This window comes from Cupressus sempervirens, chromosome 1 (genome assembly GCF_028749045.1).
Source record: "Cupressus sempervirens isolate cs-2001-9-10 chromosome 1, ASM2874904v1, whole genome shotgun sequence".
NCBI lineage: Eukaryota > Viridiplantae > Streptophyta > Pinopsida > Cupressales > Cupressaceae > Cupressus > Cupressus sempervirens.
This window is the reverse complement of record NC_143118.1, coordinates 648,478,274-648,493,575: the sequence shown is the minus strand read 5'-3', so window position 1 is coordinate 648,493,575 and position 15,302 is coordinate 648,478,274. Positions and strand designations below refer to the sequence as shown.

The window sequence follows — 15,302 nt, the reverse complement described above, 5'->3', positions numbered from 1 at the left end:
AAAATGCTTGAAGGATAGTAGTCTCACCTATTTAAAACTCTAATATTTCTAAATAATCGATAATTTATTATTAAACCAAATAAAGCATCAATCTATATTATAAATTATTACTTACAAAACTGTATCTGATAATACCTCCTATGCATTGTGATATAATTCGACATAGATATCCAAAATGAGTTCCTTCATAAAGAGAGAGAAGCTCCTTAAACAGAGGAGAAGGGTCGGCAAAATACTTGAAAGGGTATTAGTCAGGATTCAGACCTATTCAAAACTGCTATTTACTAAATTACTAAGAGTAATTGTTGAATGGAATATGCTTTATAGAGCATATGATAAAAAATTATAACCCTGTTTTAGAATGATATATAGATGCCACTGTAATCGGAGACACTGCTCCACCCCTTCGAGATGCAATTCAGAGATGGAGATGTGTCTCCAAGACTTTACACAAACCAGAGACCCCAAAATTGAGTGGAAAATAATTAACACTTTTGAACATCATTTTTTCGCCATTGGAATCCCTGATGTTGCTTTTTGAAGCCCTATTTGACTGGTTTTAGTTTTCAAACTTAAACCTTTCTGTTGTTCATTCTTTTGAAGCTGAATGTTATGATATTTCTTGGAAATTATTAAATTATTTTAAAAAAATTTCCATTTCCAAGTACCATGTATCCTGTTTTTGAAACTTAGCTGTACTAGTAACGGTACTGGTGTGCAATGTCTTCAAGTCATCTTGTCTCCAAGTGACCTTGATAAATGCTATAAGGTTATGTTCTCCAAGAACATTATATTATAATGATACTATCTCCCACCATTTTTAGATGGATGCTCTTAAAGCATTGCAGCTTGAGTCTGAAGAGGAAAATATAATTTGATCCTGAATATCTGGGAAAAGATACAGGCATGAGCATAGTTCACAAACCCTGTGAGTAGTCTGGGTTGCTGAGTATTCTGTCTTTTTTGTCCCGCCAGATTTTACAAGTTTGGAAATAAAGAGGAAGAACGTGGTAAAAATGCCAATATATGTAAAACGTTTGTCAAAATGTGTTTTACTCTCATGCGTTCTTTCTAAAAATCCAGATATTTTCTCTTTGGAGATGTCGATTATTAATTTGATGCATTTTGTATTTCATTTTTGCAAAACATAAAAAAGTTTGTTTTAAAGAAATTTACTTCTGAAAACATTCTAAGTTGCCAAGTTTTTACCTAGTTCATGACAAGTATCACCAAGAATTTGGCGAGTCAAATATTTTGGGCTTGCCGAGTACTTTCCAAGTCTCTGCAAACTATGGGCTTGAGTATGAGGAACATCGTTTTCCCAGGAACTGTGGATAAGCAGCAGTATGGAAATATCCATTAAAAAATTAATACAAACAAAAGTAACTGTCATATCCACCATGCATAAAAGGTCCACCATCACACCTATGTTGCAAATAAGCAAAAAGACACAATTTAATGCCCTGGCAATTAGAGCAGCTGTAGAGAGCCTTAGGTAGTTGCAGTAGTAATGCTGAGCTTGAGGAATTTGCATACTTAACAACAGTAATAAGAGATCGATGAAAATGTATCATGTTTTTGTTCTTAGGCATGTGGAATGTTTTTATTCTTTTTTTTGACTAAAAAAGGGTAAAAATATTATTGAATACCAAAGAGAAGTTGAACCAACAGCTGAGAAAAATCAAGGGGAAGCATCCTATGATCAATAATGTTCCAAGCTGGCCCATGCTCAGAGGCCCATTTAGCCAAACAATCAGCCACCCCGTTCCACGCACGAGGAATATGCATAAAAGACACAGAATCCAGAGAATTGCAGAACTGAATGATCTGCTGAATAACCAGAGCCAAATGCCAATCCACATGCACAAAGTTCCTACTATTCAATAAATTCACAACCACCTGCGAATCAGTCTCACAGATGGCATGTGGAATGTTTAGGGGTAGTTTAGGTAAAGGTTTTTATTTTTTGGATTTAATTTAAAATTGGACACATTTAGATCTCTGTGTTCATCCAGAAAGTGCTTCTGGTGCTTTCTGGAACAAAGGTTTTGAGAAAGTTAAACCTTTGTCTTGAGGCTTTCCATGCAACTCCGTTTGTTGGATTTTAGATCTTTGGTAGGGGAATCAATAATCATCTTTCAAATATCTTTCACAGTCTGCAAGTTACTATTTGAGATAGTTGAATTGATGGCTTTGTTCCAAATCCTCACCCATTCTAAAGATTAAAATAAGGTGTATAAATACATCCCATCATCTGTAGCAATAAAATTCAAAAACTAGATCATGGGATATGAACTTACTAGCAGTATTTAACATCATACAAACTAAAGACCTTGAAGAGCAGCCAACACTGTTGAATAAGTTAACAAGACTGAAGCTTTATGAGAAAACATTTTGAAGCTCACTATTAAGATAGAAGATAAATTATCTATAAAAAACAAATCCATTTCTGCCATTAACAATCAAATTATTGACTTCCAGTATACTTTAATTTCCATTTTTTATGATGCGTAAGATCGGGGAACATAGAAGTGTGGCACAATTAATTTGTTCCGAATCGTCAACAACAAATGGATAATGAGCTCTCACCAAGAAGGATTTAATACTTATTTTCCTTCTCACGTCTGTTGCAATAAGATCTTTCTTAGGTATAGCTTTTGGTCCCTAATCTGCAACAGGAGGAACAATACCATCAGAATTTAGGATGGCCTTTGGATGAGTCTGTGAAGGAATCACAATTTCCTTCCTTGTCAGTGTTATACCTTCACACTTAATAGGATGTCATTCTTTGGATTTGTGGGTTTTTTCAACTTCCTTTCTGTTTTGCTATAGGTGCCTTTATGGAATTGGATTTAAGACATAGTTACACCAGCCTAGTGGACAAGTTACCGGGACGGGCGGACAGAGGGGTCTTGATTTGGGGATGAAGATGGGGGCTGGGAGGGGTTGATGGGGTTTGTATTGTCTATACTATAAATATGATACTTAAAATGCTAATTATGAAAGATGTGTAACAATATAAGACATAAATATGAAGTACAAGTTCATCAAGATCGCTATTGCTAGTTTAGTTTTACATTGCATTGAACATTGAACAATGAACAATGAAAGAGATCTAAGTTCTAAGTTCTATCAAATAACTTAAATTAAAATAATCAAAGATTGAAGATTCAAATGGCATCAAAGTATGAGTATCACTATCTCATCAATCATTCAATGACATCATAAACTTAATTACATCAAATAGCAACAACCATGATATGATCACAATTTTCAATGTTCTATGTTTCAAACTTCAAATGACAAATATGATAATATCCAAGTCTGAAGTACAAACTACAAAATCAAAAGACAAAATGTCAAGTACTAAAGGTCCAAGGGCTGCCAAAATGTAGTAGAGGCTGCATAGAGGCCTCAATTATCCATCAACCTGAGGCTCAGGCTTATCAAATTCATCCTCCGACCTCTTGACCTCTTTAAGGGTAAGAGCTGCAAGAGGAATACCAACCAACCCCGCATCAGAAGTATCTGCATCCTCATCAACCTGTGAGCTCCTCTGACTCTACATCCCATCGTGCTGCAGGGCTCTCCTTGTAAACATGTGTCTTGCGATCTTTGATACGCAATGTACAACCGATAGATTCTTTTCTTTCTTAGAGGTAAGTTTGTTTCTCTTAAGAGAGTGGATGAAGCTATAAGTAGACCAGTTCCTCTCAAAAGTTGAAGAAGTAGATACCTAAGATAACATCATAACAATCAAATGACTAGTATGAGAATCAGAAAATTGAAATTGAAATGCATGACTAAAAGACTAAAGTAAAAGTGAAATTGAAATTTGAAAGTGAAAAGTAAAAGTTCTAAAGTCGAAGAACATGAAACTTGAGACGGGAGACAGATGGCTATTATGGTAGTTGTTGGTTTGGGTCTATGACAATTCCACCACAAAATAGGATCCTCTTGTGATTGTTTTTATGTGGGCCTATTCGCTAGTTGGATAGCCCCTAAGAGTAGCAAATTTGGTCCACTTAGTGCAAACTTTTCCTGCTGTCTCAATGTCATACATCCTATCAATGCACTTGAAGAATCCTTCCTTCGCCTGAAATTCAAATTTTAAAATCAGTAAATTAACAAATTAAATATTCATAAGTGCAAGTGTACTAACTTCTAACTTTCGAATGCAAGTGTACTAAATTTGAAATTGATAATAGATTACCTCATCACCATTCAGTGATGCAACTCTCCCAGGCCTAGGCATGTACCACTTCAGGTTCAATGCATAAGAAGCCATATTTAAGGGAGTGTTGAGGCTGTCCCATCTACGTTGAATAATAGGCCAAATGTGCGTAGTGTAAAATGCTAAAGTCGGGTCCCTTTCTCGTACAATTGCCCTCATTTGGCCCAACACAACATCAATGCACTTGAACACCTCTTGAAGAGTGGCTGCATCTGCATCCCATATTTGATGACCTAAAAAACTGGAGTGATGAAAGAGACAATTTATTTTGTATCATTCCAAAATACATCGCTCTTCACTATCCTTCACCCTTAACCCTTGCGCTGTCCTAGACCCATCCCTCCTATTCCACCCATTCATCATAACCATGAGTTGCAGTGGCTCTTGCAACTCAATCATTCTCTCCAAAAGAATGAAGTAGGATGCATATCAGGTGTCAACTGGTTTCAGGAACTCGTTCCTCGCGAAGTTCTTGAAAAGGGCATGTGATCTGTGGTGATTGCAGATAAACATTTGCACATCTCTAGCATCACTCACTACTTCCTTAATCCAGGGAATCTTCCCCATGTCCTTTAGTAGTGCATTGTTCATGGCATGCACACAAGATGGAGTCCACCAAATATGTTTGTTAGTTGTCACAACAAGTCTCCTTGAAGCTGTACGCATAGGTGCCACATCTGTCACTACTTCGACCACATTTTCTGGCCCAACCTCCTCAATAGTATCCTGAAGTATATGAAACTGAAAATCAGCATCCTTTCGATGCCCTGAACAATCAATAGCCTTGAGAAAAAATGGCTCCTCAATGCATGTAATGATGATATTGATGAGTGGACGATTCCTAATGTCCGTCCAACCATCCATGATGATGTTGCAACCATACTCTTCCCAAACAAGCCTCAAGTTATCCTCCTCTAAAGCGACCTTGGCATATTCTTTATCCAAGATTGTAGTTCACAATTTGTGCGCACCTGGTGGCACAGATGACGGTCCTCCCCTTGCCACCACTTGCATCATCTACTTATAGTAAGGAGACCATTTCAAATGAAGAGGTATGCCATTAGAAAAAAAAAATCTACCAATGCCTTCCTCTATCTCATATGTCATGCGGGCTATCTCATATGTCATGCAGGCATTAAATAAATCAGCAATGGGGTTACTTTCAGATGACACCTTTCCTTTCCCCTTGCTGGACTATGCTTTAGGCATAGCACTAGATGTAGAAGAAAGAGCTGAGGCTGTCCCTGCAAATGATGTAGCCGTAGATCTCTGTTGTGGTCCACCCCTAGGACTAGGAGTAGAATAGCGTGGTTGCCCCTGCTCATAAGTCTGTTGAAGGCTCTGAACTTGTTGCCTATCAATTAAGGTGGTAGGTACCTCAATGCCCAAGTCATCTAGAATACCCCAAAGATTGGTGAACTCAATTCTGTAATGCAAATTTTTCGATTTCGTCAAAATCTCGCATGCACCCACACCTTTTCCTATCCAAAAGAGGAAATGTGCATTCACTCTAGTGATGCTCCCAAACCATTCTGTCTTCCAATTGTTACATTTCCACTTCCTTGTACCATCGCCTACAGTTGTCCGTGTAGTTATCCTTATTGCAAAATGTCTGAGAGGAGATTTAGAGTCATAACTACTCGTAGTCCATGTAAAGGTTGTAGCTTTAGTTGGATTGATTCGATCTGAGATACATTATTGTTATTAGTAAATCATCATTTCCTATATATACTTATCCATTTTAAATAATATGTATTATTGTATACAATATATATATATATATATATATATTATAGTATATTATATATATATATATATATATATATATATATATATATATATATATATCGTTATACATATTTATTTTGTTAATATATTATAATTAATTAAATGGTGATTAAACCATAGAGACATGTCTCTTCTCATATTTATATGAGATTCAAATCTGCATTTGGAACACACCAATAACAATGGCAATGTTATTACATTTTCAGAAAATGATCCTGGATACTTCAACATGGTATCAGAGCCAAGTTGCAAATGTATAATGTGAAATGCACATACTTGTTTGTGGAGGAGCTATGCATGTAACCGGAAAAATAAATAAATAGAAAAGGGGGATTTGGTTATAAGTTATCAAACATACTATCTGTACCAAGTGATGGAAAGCCAATCTTTGGTGGTTTCGATAGGGGAAGATCTTTTGATATCGACACCCCTGATACCATTACAAATATTGACATGTCTCTAAGATAACCCATGTAGAGAATAACTAGAAATTAAAAAAAAATTTAAAATTAGTAGTGGTGAAAGGCATTGAGTATTATAAATTGGACATGTGAAATCAAAGCATTGAATATGAGTGAGTAGTTATCTATACGGGAGATGACATTATCATTACTCGCTTTGAGATGCAGCAATATTGATATTCACATCGATCAATCTTGGATTTTATTTACCGAGCTTGTAATGTTGGTTGCCTTTTAAACAATTGTCTTCATCTATACTCGTGTTATGTAAACAAGAGATGATAGTCATGGTTGGTTCAACCATCGTTAAAGTGCCATATTATACTAGAATCATTGCATATCTCAATACGAAATAAGAGCATGGAAATAAATAAGACCAACAAAGCTCTCCACAATCTTGTCTTTTGTGACACATGGAGGGTGCAACGAATTTTTCTATGGTGTCATTTGAATCCATATCTGGAATGACATTGAAGGTGTTGTCGAAAGGGGAACCCTAGTCCAGCTCTTCAACTTGCCTAGTGGGGGTGACTTACGTCCGACCGGTTGCATAATTCTACTATGTAATTCATATGGCATCTGTTGGAGAAATCGACCAAATGGGAGCTTGGTCTCTAGTCAATCTGAGGGCTGCTAGTTTCTCTAACTACTATACATTGTCGCATGTGATAAATTGTGTAGAAGTCTATCTCTGACAGATTCGTTTTTACAACAGAGTCAAAGTCATCACACTATTTGGTGTGCTCTCGGTAAGCATAGAATTTATTGTAAATTGTAGCCAAAAGACAAGCAAAATAATGACAAGGAAATATGAAGGGACTGAGTTTGAAGAAGACATTAAGAAATCAATTAATAAATGCCACATATACAAGTGCGAGCCACCAGTCACCATCCCATCCCAAGGTGGCAATTAAGGAAGATTAAAATGCGAATGCAACTAGACTCCCATCACGGTGAAGAAGAGACAAAGGTAGTTATAACAATATCGTCAGTAAGGAATAACGATTAACACCAATCGATTAATGATTGATCAGAGATTACAACAAAGAATAGCATAGGACCATCCAATTCATTCATTATTGAACCTTAGACTAGTAAAGACTATCCAAGATGGAAAAGAAGAAGAGATATATAGAGGTAAGAGAAAGGTCTATGGTTAGTAAATAACTCAGTGGATTCCATATTTGGAGATTGATAATCACTAACAGGATGATAATCAAACATATACCAATGTCTTATTTACTTTCCCTCAAGATGTGTAGAAATTGATAATAATAACAATGGTTAAAGATAAACAATATTAGCGATAAGCACAAGCACAATAATATATTAATGTTTGTGACTATAGAAAGTAAGAGCAACAAACTAGTTGTCTATGAAGCAACAAACTAAGGAATTAAAGAGAAGTGATTAGTATAAGTAATACATAGGAAAAAGTGAAATATGTTAGGGTGAAGGGAATATAATTTGGTGAATAACAGAGCGGTGATTAATATTGGAGTGAATATTTAGAAAATATGTGATACCTGAATAAGCAAGCCATCCAATATGTGATACCAGCGAAAAGAACATATTAAGACATCTAAAGATTATATTAAAAGCAAAGGACATCTTTGCCCCATTAGTACTTGGCAGGAAAGACAGTTCGAATAAATAAGTAAATTGTAGGGGTGACATCTTAGTTATCCCACCTATTGGCACATAAAACCAAAGAAATATGTATTCACAAATAGTCTCAGGGAGCCATTACTCCTCACTTCTACAAGTCCTTGTGGATACCACGAAACAATAAGCAACACATTAGGAAATTGGTGGTATCACATTAATAAATAGCTCTAGTAAGTTATTTGCCGATAATGTAAGGTACGAACCCCTTACCTTTACTATGCAATAACAATTAGAAGATGGTTTTTTTATTATTATTATTGGTAAACGACCAAATCCTTATAAATGATATTAATAAAATAGGTAAAAATTACAAATATCTCCATTCATACGGGAACTAGTAGGAAAGAACAGAGAAGAAAATCTCCAATCTTACTTGGGACCTTAGTCTTATACAAACTATGTAAATATTAGGGGTATACCCCATTTTCATATCTTTATGAGGGCCAAACTCTTCTTTGCTGTATTACCGTTTTATGCTTCATTCCATACTATATAATTTCTATTTTGTTTACGGTTATATACATATGCCTTTAATACAATGAGTCTCTTATAAAAACATTCTTTTCTTTGCTTCTTTGGTTGGAAGATTAAAAAGATTCTTGATAAGGTGTTCCTGTGCTTGGTATTTCCAAAATGAAGCTGAGTGTGAAGCCATTCACCATATTGGTTACAAGTTTGACTATCTTGATGTGAAGTTCCTTTCTGGTTCTTTGCAACTTAAAAACTCATCCCCATTTTTAGACATTAGTTCTCAAAATCCAATGAGCATTCTATTATCTCTTAAGAAATAATTGATATCTGTATTTCTAACATATTTGAACGAATAATGTACTTGGCCATCTTAAGATTAGAGTTATGACACATGAATAATTTGATACAAATGAGATTTAGGAATAAACTACATTATGATCAACTGTTTAACATACAAGCTTCTAAAAAGGTGATAATTTTTTTAGAATATTAGAATTGAGGAGGGTTTACTTAAGGGCCCATTTGGTTGCAGGGATAGGAATTGACAATTGGGAATTGCTATCCTAGAATATAAACTTCTTTTCTTTGTTTGGTTAGATAAAATAGAAATTGGAATTGGAAAACATTTCTGCAGAACAAAATTCAAGCTGGAGATTATACAATCTACCCTACTTCAGTGGAAATGAATTCAATCTTCAGAAAATTCCTTTGCTAAGCCCAATTCAAGTAGTATTGAGAAGAAGGTAGGAACACAACCCACCAAACAAAATATTCATAAAATGATTAAAAGATAGCAGTGGAAAGACATGAATTCTCTCTACTCCAAACATGGATCTCTACTTCCAGAAGAAAGTATTCAGGTATGATTTTAACTCATCTCATGGCTGAAATATTTTTATTTGGTGTGTTTTATTTTGTTTGAATTGAATTTGGATAGATATCATGCTTCAGTAACAGACCAACTCAAGGAAGTTGTTAACAAAGGAAAGAGACAAGAACATAGTTCTAGCAGATTGTTATAAGGGAGGCGAAAGATTGAAGCCTCTGAAATTCCATGAATCAAATGAGGGTTTCCCATCAATTAAAATAAAGTCATTTGGTTCATCCGCATTTCAGGTATATATAAACTCGATCTGAAATCAGATCGCCTTGTCCGATATTCTTATTGTGCTTGAAGAATGAAGAGTTGAAATTGTTAATGTTGCTTCATCTGTGACTGATGAAAACATTTTCCATACAATACCCCACCAAGGTTTAGATCGATCGCAACCAAATTGGTGAATGATTAATGAATCCAAAAAATACCCCTTTCCAATAGAGTTTTGTTGTGTTATTACAAGCCACATTCACTGTTTTTGGATAAATTTGTTTTAACAGATTTCAAATTTTGATCAAATAAGTGAAAGTCCAAATGGGAATAGGAATAACTATTCCAATAACAAGGTTTTTTGGAATGGACATATGCTCATTTTGGGGCCAAAATGGGAATACACATTCCTATTCCCAATTCCGATTCGATGCACCAAATAGAGAATGCAAAATATATTTTAATTTTGAATTCTTATTCTGATTGTATTCCAACAACCAAACGGGCCCTAAATGAAGATGAATTGCCATATTCCAATTTGTGGATTTATTATTATGGAAGAGTTTTTGAAATTTCCTTAGGATCTACTCTGTAGAATAAATGAGACTCACCATGGTCTTTTGAATTAGGCTTAAAATTACCCCGCCACCTTAATAGACTAATTTGTATATTCTAAGATGAGGATATGGTTATGGTAAAACGAGGAGAAGATCATAGATTATGGCCCAAGATTAGAGGGGTGGAAAGAAAGCTAAAAAGAAGTATGCCAATAATGCTACTAGAAGACTGAGCACAGAATGAATAGTCTGAACAAGAGAGACCACTGCATCAATCACTTTCACCTTCTTCGATTAAATTCTTTAAACTTCATATATGAAGGTCTAGGTTTTTCTTAGTGAAAGTCTTAATATATTAATGCCCTCTGAGGTCGAGTATGAAAATTACTACCTAAATAGTCTCCCAATATGTTTGCCCTCTGTTTTTTGCCTCAATTGGTATTAGTGATAAAGATCCGTTGAGAACCAAGGTTTGGGTTTTCAATCATTTTATTTTACCAGTCCTCTTAATAAGAAATTAAAAGAATTGTTATGTCATTGTGATAGTTTTCCATAGATTGGTAACAAAAAGCTTAAAGTGCTCATGATTTGATAACTATCCCTCAGTATTTTTAGTTAATACCATACTAATGAGTGTTAAAAGAATGCTGGGAGGAGGATCAAAAAACGCAACAATCTTTGATATGAAAAAGGGATAACTGAAAAGGAGTATAACATTATAACTATTTGTCAAAATGTGAACTTCGTTTGCGTCTAGTTTAAAAGTTGTAAAAAAGTTCTATTTTAGGGTCAAAACCAGAGCTTTCAAACAATTTGTATAGCCATCGTCCATAAAAAAATAGAGAATGTCTAATCGTCCATACTTTCTTAATACCAATACAATGATCCTAAATTAACCCTGAGAGGCATAAAGAAGTTCTGAGCATCAGTGAGAAAACATAAATATTGAACAAAGCCACATTCCAAGAAGAAATTTGCAAGTACTATCTAATAAAGAATAATAGATGGAAATTAACAAAACATCAAGTCGTTGCTTGCAAATTCCTTTATATTAATTTAACGGTAATATACATATAATTCATAATGATGATATCGAATAAGAACCAGTAGACCAGAACAATAAGAGCCACTTGGCTTAATATACAAAAACCAAGGAACTAGGGTTGCTAAACTGAAGAAATAACCCAAAAAAGAGGTCCTCTAGTCGTGATGGTCTTGCAGGGGAAGCCCAGAAGAACAATAGATTAACAAAGGGCAAATGAAAAAGACCTAGACCAGCCAAATACAACCACATGAGGGGCAGGAGACCAAAAAGAAGCTCAAAACCTACACTCACCAGCCAAAAATAGAGAACCATACAAGGCCAATAGGGGGCTTAATCGACATCAAAAAAACCCCAAACAATAGACCCCTCTGGATATATGTATCAGCAACAAAAAAGGAAAGGGGGCAGAAGCCATTGCATATCTTCCTCATGCTTCCAAAAAACCATGACCATATCGTCCACTTCCTTCAAGTTTGCTACCATGGTGCCCAAAGCTAGAACATATGCCATCTTCTCCCTATTGGATTTGTACAGATTCAGAAGAGAGAGGTCAAGCTTGTTAAGTTCGTCAAATTCTATCCCTGGCTCAATGTAGGAGTCAAAGATGTGCAAATATTGACGCAACCATGCATTATCTAGGTCCTTGACAATACCCCTCCAACGAAGCAGAAAGTTTATTAGCCTCCATCTTAAGGCCATACAAGGTTGAATTGATTAACATCTCTGACATATAAAATGGGACGCCTAATTACATTTGCTTGCTCCAAACTACCTGGGGGATTTGCCATGTATATTTTTGCAAATGGAATTTCCAAATTCCTATTGACACTTAATACTTCTTCTTCAAGGCCCTTTAACCAAATAGGATCAAATATATTATAAGAGAGACGAATGATCTCCCACTAACCTACATTAGCCCTAAACATGCAGGCTATGGAAGACCCTATGACATCACTGTTGGTTTGCTATGTATACCCATAATCAAAGGACCTTTCTCCTAAAGACCTACACATAGCGACCCTAGACATATCATCAACAAGGTTAAGTATCACAATCTATCGCTCTGGTTTTACTGTACAGAATTATGGCTTCAAACACATGATACAAAGATATAACTGACTCCATTTTAAAACTATGGTGCAAAAATAGAAAGAGTTAGAGCGATAGTCACAGGTAAATGAAGGAGGTGGTCTTAAGTAGTCTGATTAATTAACTCAACCTTCGATAGGGGTCTAGATGTTTCTAGATTAATAATCATAAACTTAGTCGCGACACATAAATCCAGTGTATCATGATGACACACCTGTTGAGGGACTCATTTGGATTAGTAATACATTTATATTGGTTTTATTGTTCACGCAATATTCTGTAATCGTTATATTATAATATCATAGGATATTCTAAAAGTTGATAATAAGAGTCGATTATAATCCTAGGGGGTTATGAATAAAAAGTTAGACAAAAGATCAAACAAAGTAGAGGTATTATGAGTATACTTAGGTTGTTATATAAAATAGAGAAAAATTTCATACTACCGAATGTTTTCTGATCCCTTAATAATAATGTCCTCTCCATTCGCACCCTTGTTTGCGAGGTGATTTTCTTTTTTATTTCCCTCTCGATAAATATGAAGAAATCTTGTTTCCTCAAACTTATCTATGAGATTAAGAACGGTCTCAAGTTTTGAGTTAATAATCCAATTCGGTGTCGTCTTTTTTCTTAAGGTGTTGATGATGATTTGAGAATTCCCTTCGATGGTTAATCTTCTTATTCCTAATTTTAGGCTCAAATTGAGCCCTTCCTATAATGCTTCTAGTTAAGCTATATTATTCGTTGCAATGCCTATTGGTTTAGCTCTCTTGAGAATCCATTCATCGGACTCTAAACAAATGATACATCGTATCCCTGCTTCCCTTGGATTTCCTCTTGATGCTCCATCAAAATTTAGTTTTTTTCCATCCAATTGGTGGCAGTTCTCATATATATACAATCTTTACGAGCTTGGAGGTTTCTCTTATGATAAGGGAGGATTGATTAAATTGATCCAATTCTTCTTCATCTTTGCATACCAATCTGAAAAGGATGCTTCGTCTTTTACATCTTTTCTTAAGTGGCTATTTATAACCTTTGTTATACAGGTTTCCACTTTGTTGAGAAGGGAGGAGATATTAACTTCTGAATTTTCAAATAAACGCCTGTCTTTCTTTCCATATTTCCCAAAGGAGAATGGTAGGAGAAATATTCCATAGTTTACTATATAACTTACGTTTATTGCCCTCAGGCCATTTAATTAGATGATCATCCAAATTCTCTGGGAATGGAGAAGATCAATTTAACATTTGCGAAGCTAGCTCCAATAGACATTTGTGTATTGACATTGATATAGTATATGTTCTATTGTTTCAGAATCTTCTTTACAAAGATAGCATCTCGAGGGTCCCTCAAACCCCATCTTCCTTAATTTGTCCACTGATAGTATTCTCTTTTGGGATGCTGACCAAAGAAATATTCTTGCTTTTGGCAAACATGCAGAATCCCAACAAAACTTGAGAGGGGAGTCCACTTTCTCCATCTTTTTGAGGTGATGATTTCGTATCCTTTTTTTATACTATATTTGTCGTCCTCTGAAGCACCCCATATGAGTCTATCCTCTCTATTTTTATGGTTGATCTTTCATTGATTAAGGAGCTGCTGCTCAAAGGAAAGTTTTTCTTCATTTGTTAATTTTGTACCTTCTAGAGATTTCCACGTCCACCTTTTCTCCCCATCCACTCTTACCATATGTTTGTAACTAATTACCTACTTACCCCATTGATTCACTAAGGAGTTTTTGATATTTATAGGAACATTGAGATTGTCTAAGGGAGGGTGACCGTCCCAGGAGTCCTTCCAGAATAAAGCCTCTTTTCCATTTCCTAAAGCCCATGCCATGAATTTGCTAATAAGGTGTTGATAATTAAGCATAAAATTCCAAACCTCTTTTGGGGGATTTCTAATTCTGAATAAGGATGTAGGGTCTGTGATATTTAAATATTTTTGATATAGGATCTTGGCCCATTTTCTATTTCTTTGTTGATACATTTGCCATATCAGTTTTGCACCTAGTGCTTTGTTGTGCTAGTTCAGATTCCTAATACGTAATCCTCCCAATTCTTTGGGTTTGCATATAATATCCCACTTTATTAATGTTAATTTCTTTTTCTCTTCTATACCTCTCTAGAAGAAGTTTCTAAGTTTTTCTACTAATTTTTAATTAACATTCTTAGGTAAGGGTAGACATGACGTTTGGTATGGTGGGATAGCTGATCAAATTGATTTAATTATCAAAGTTCTTCTTGCCCTAGTTAGCCATTTTCTTTTCCAATTTTCAATTTTCTTATCAACTTTTTCTAAGATATTATTCCATATTTTAGTACTTTTTATTTGTTCTTCTAAATGTATCCCTAGATACTTACATGGGAAGGATCCCTTTTTGAATCTCATGTTATTGTATATGACATCTTCTACTTTCGGTGCTGTGTTGATGAAAAAAATTTCTGATTTCTTTGCATTCACCTTTTGTTCAGATGCTTTCGTATATTCTTGTATGATATGTTTGAAGTTATATGCTTCTGCTATAGTACTTTCTCCTTGTAGAATTATGTCATCCGCAAATTGTTGGTGAGACATTCGGGATATTTTCTGCTGCAGTAACTCCTTGAATTTTTCCTTCTATCTGCGCTTTTGTGATTGCTTGACCAAATGCTTCTGTCATGATGATGAACAAGAAAGGTGATATAGGATCTCCTTGTCTGATCTCTCTAGAGATATTAAAATAACCTTCTAGAGAACCATTTATTAGAAGTGAAATTTTTGGTGTTGATATACATTTAAAGATAATGTTTATCCATTGATGAGAAAACCCAAAAGCTTCTAATGTCTTACATAGGAAACGTTAGTCTACCATATTATATGCTTTTTGAATATCTAGTTTCATTAGCTTACAAGCTTG

The 15,302-nt window shown here is 35.1% G+C and overlaps 1 protein-coding gene and 1 pseudogene across 3 annotated transcripts in view; both read left to right on the top strand.

Moving 5' to 3' along the window:
• LOC149579569 (GPN-loop GTPase QQT2-like) overlaps nt 1–15,302 on the top strand; it is a 133,612-nt gene that overhangs the window by 95,665 nt on the left and 22,645 nt on the right. The gene's annotated exons all lie outside the window — the stretch shown is intronic.
• Nucleotides 5,385–15,302, top strand: part of LOC149579570 (uncharacterized) — a 29,780-nt pseudogene continuing 19,862 nt past the window's right edge.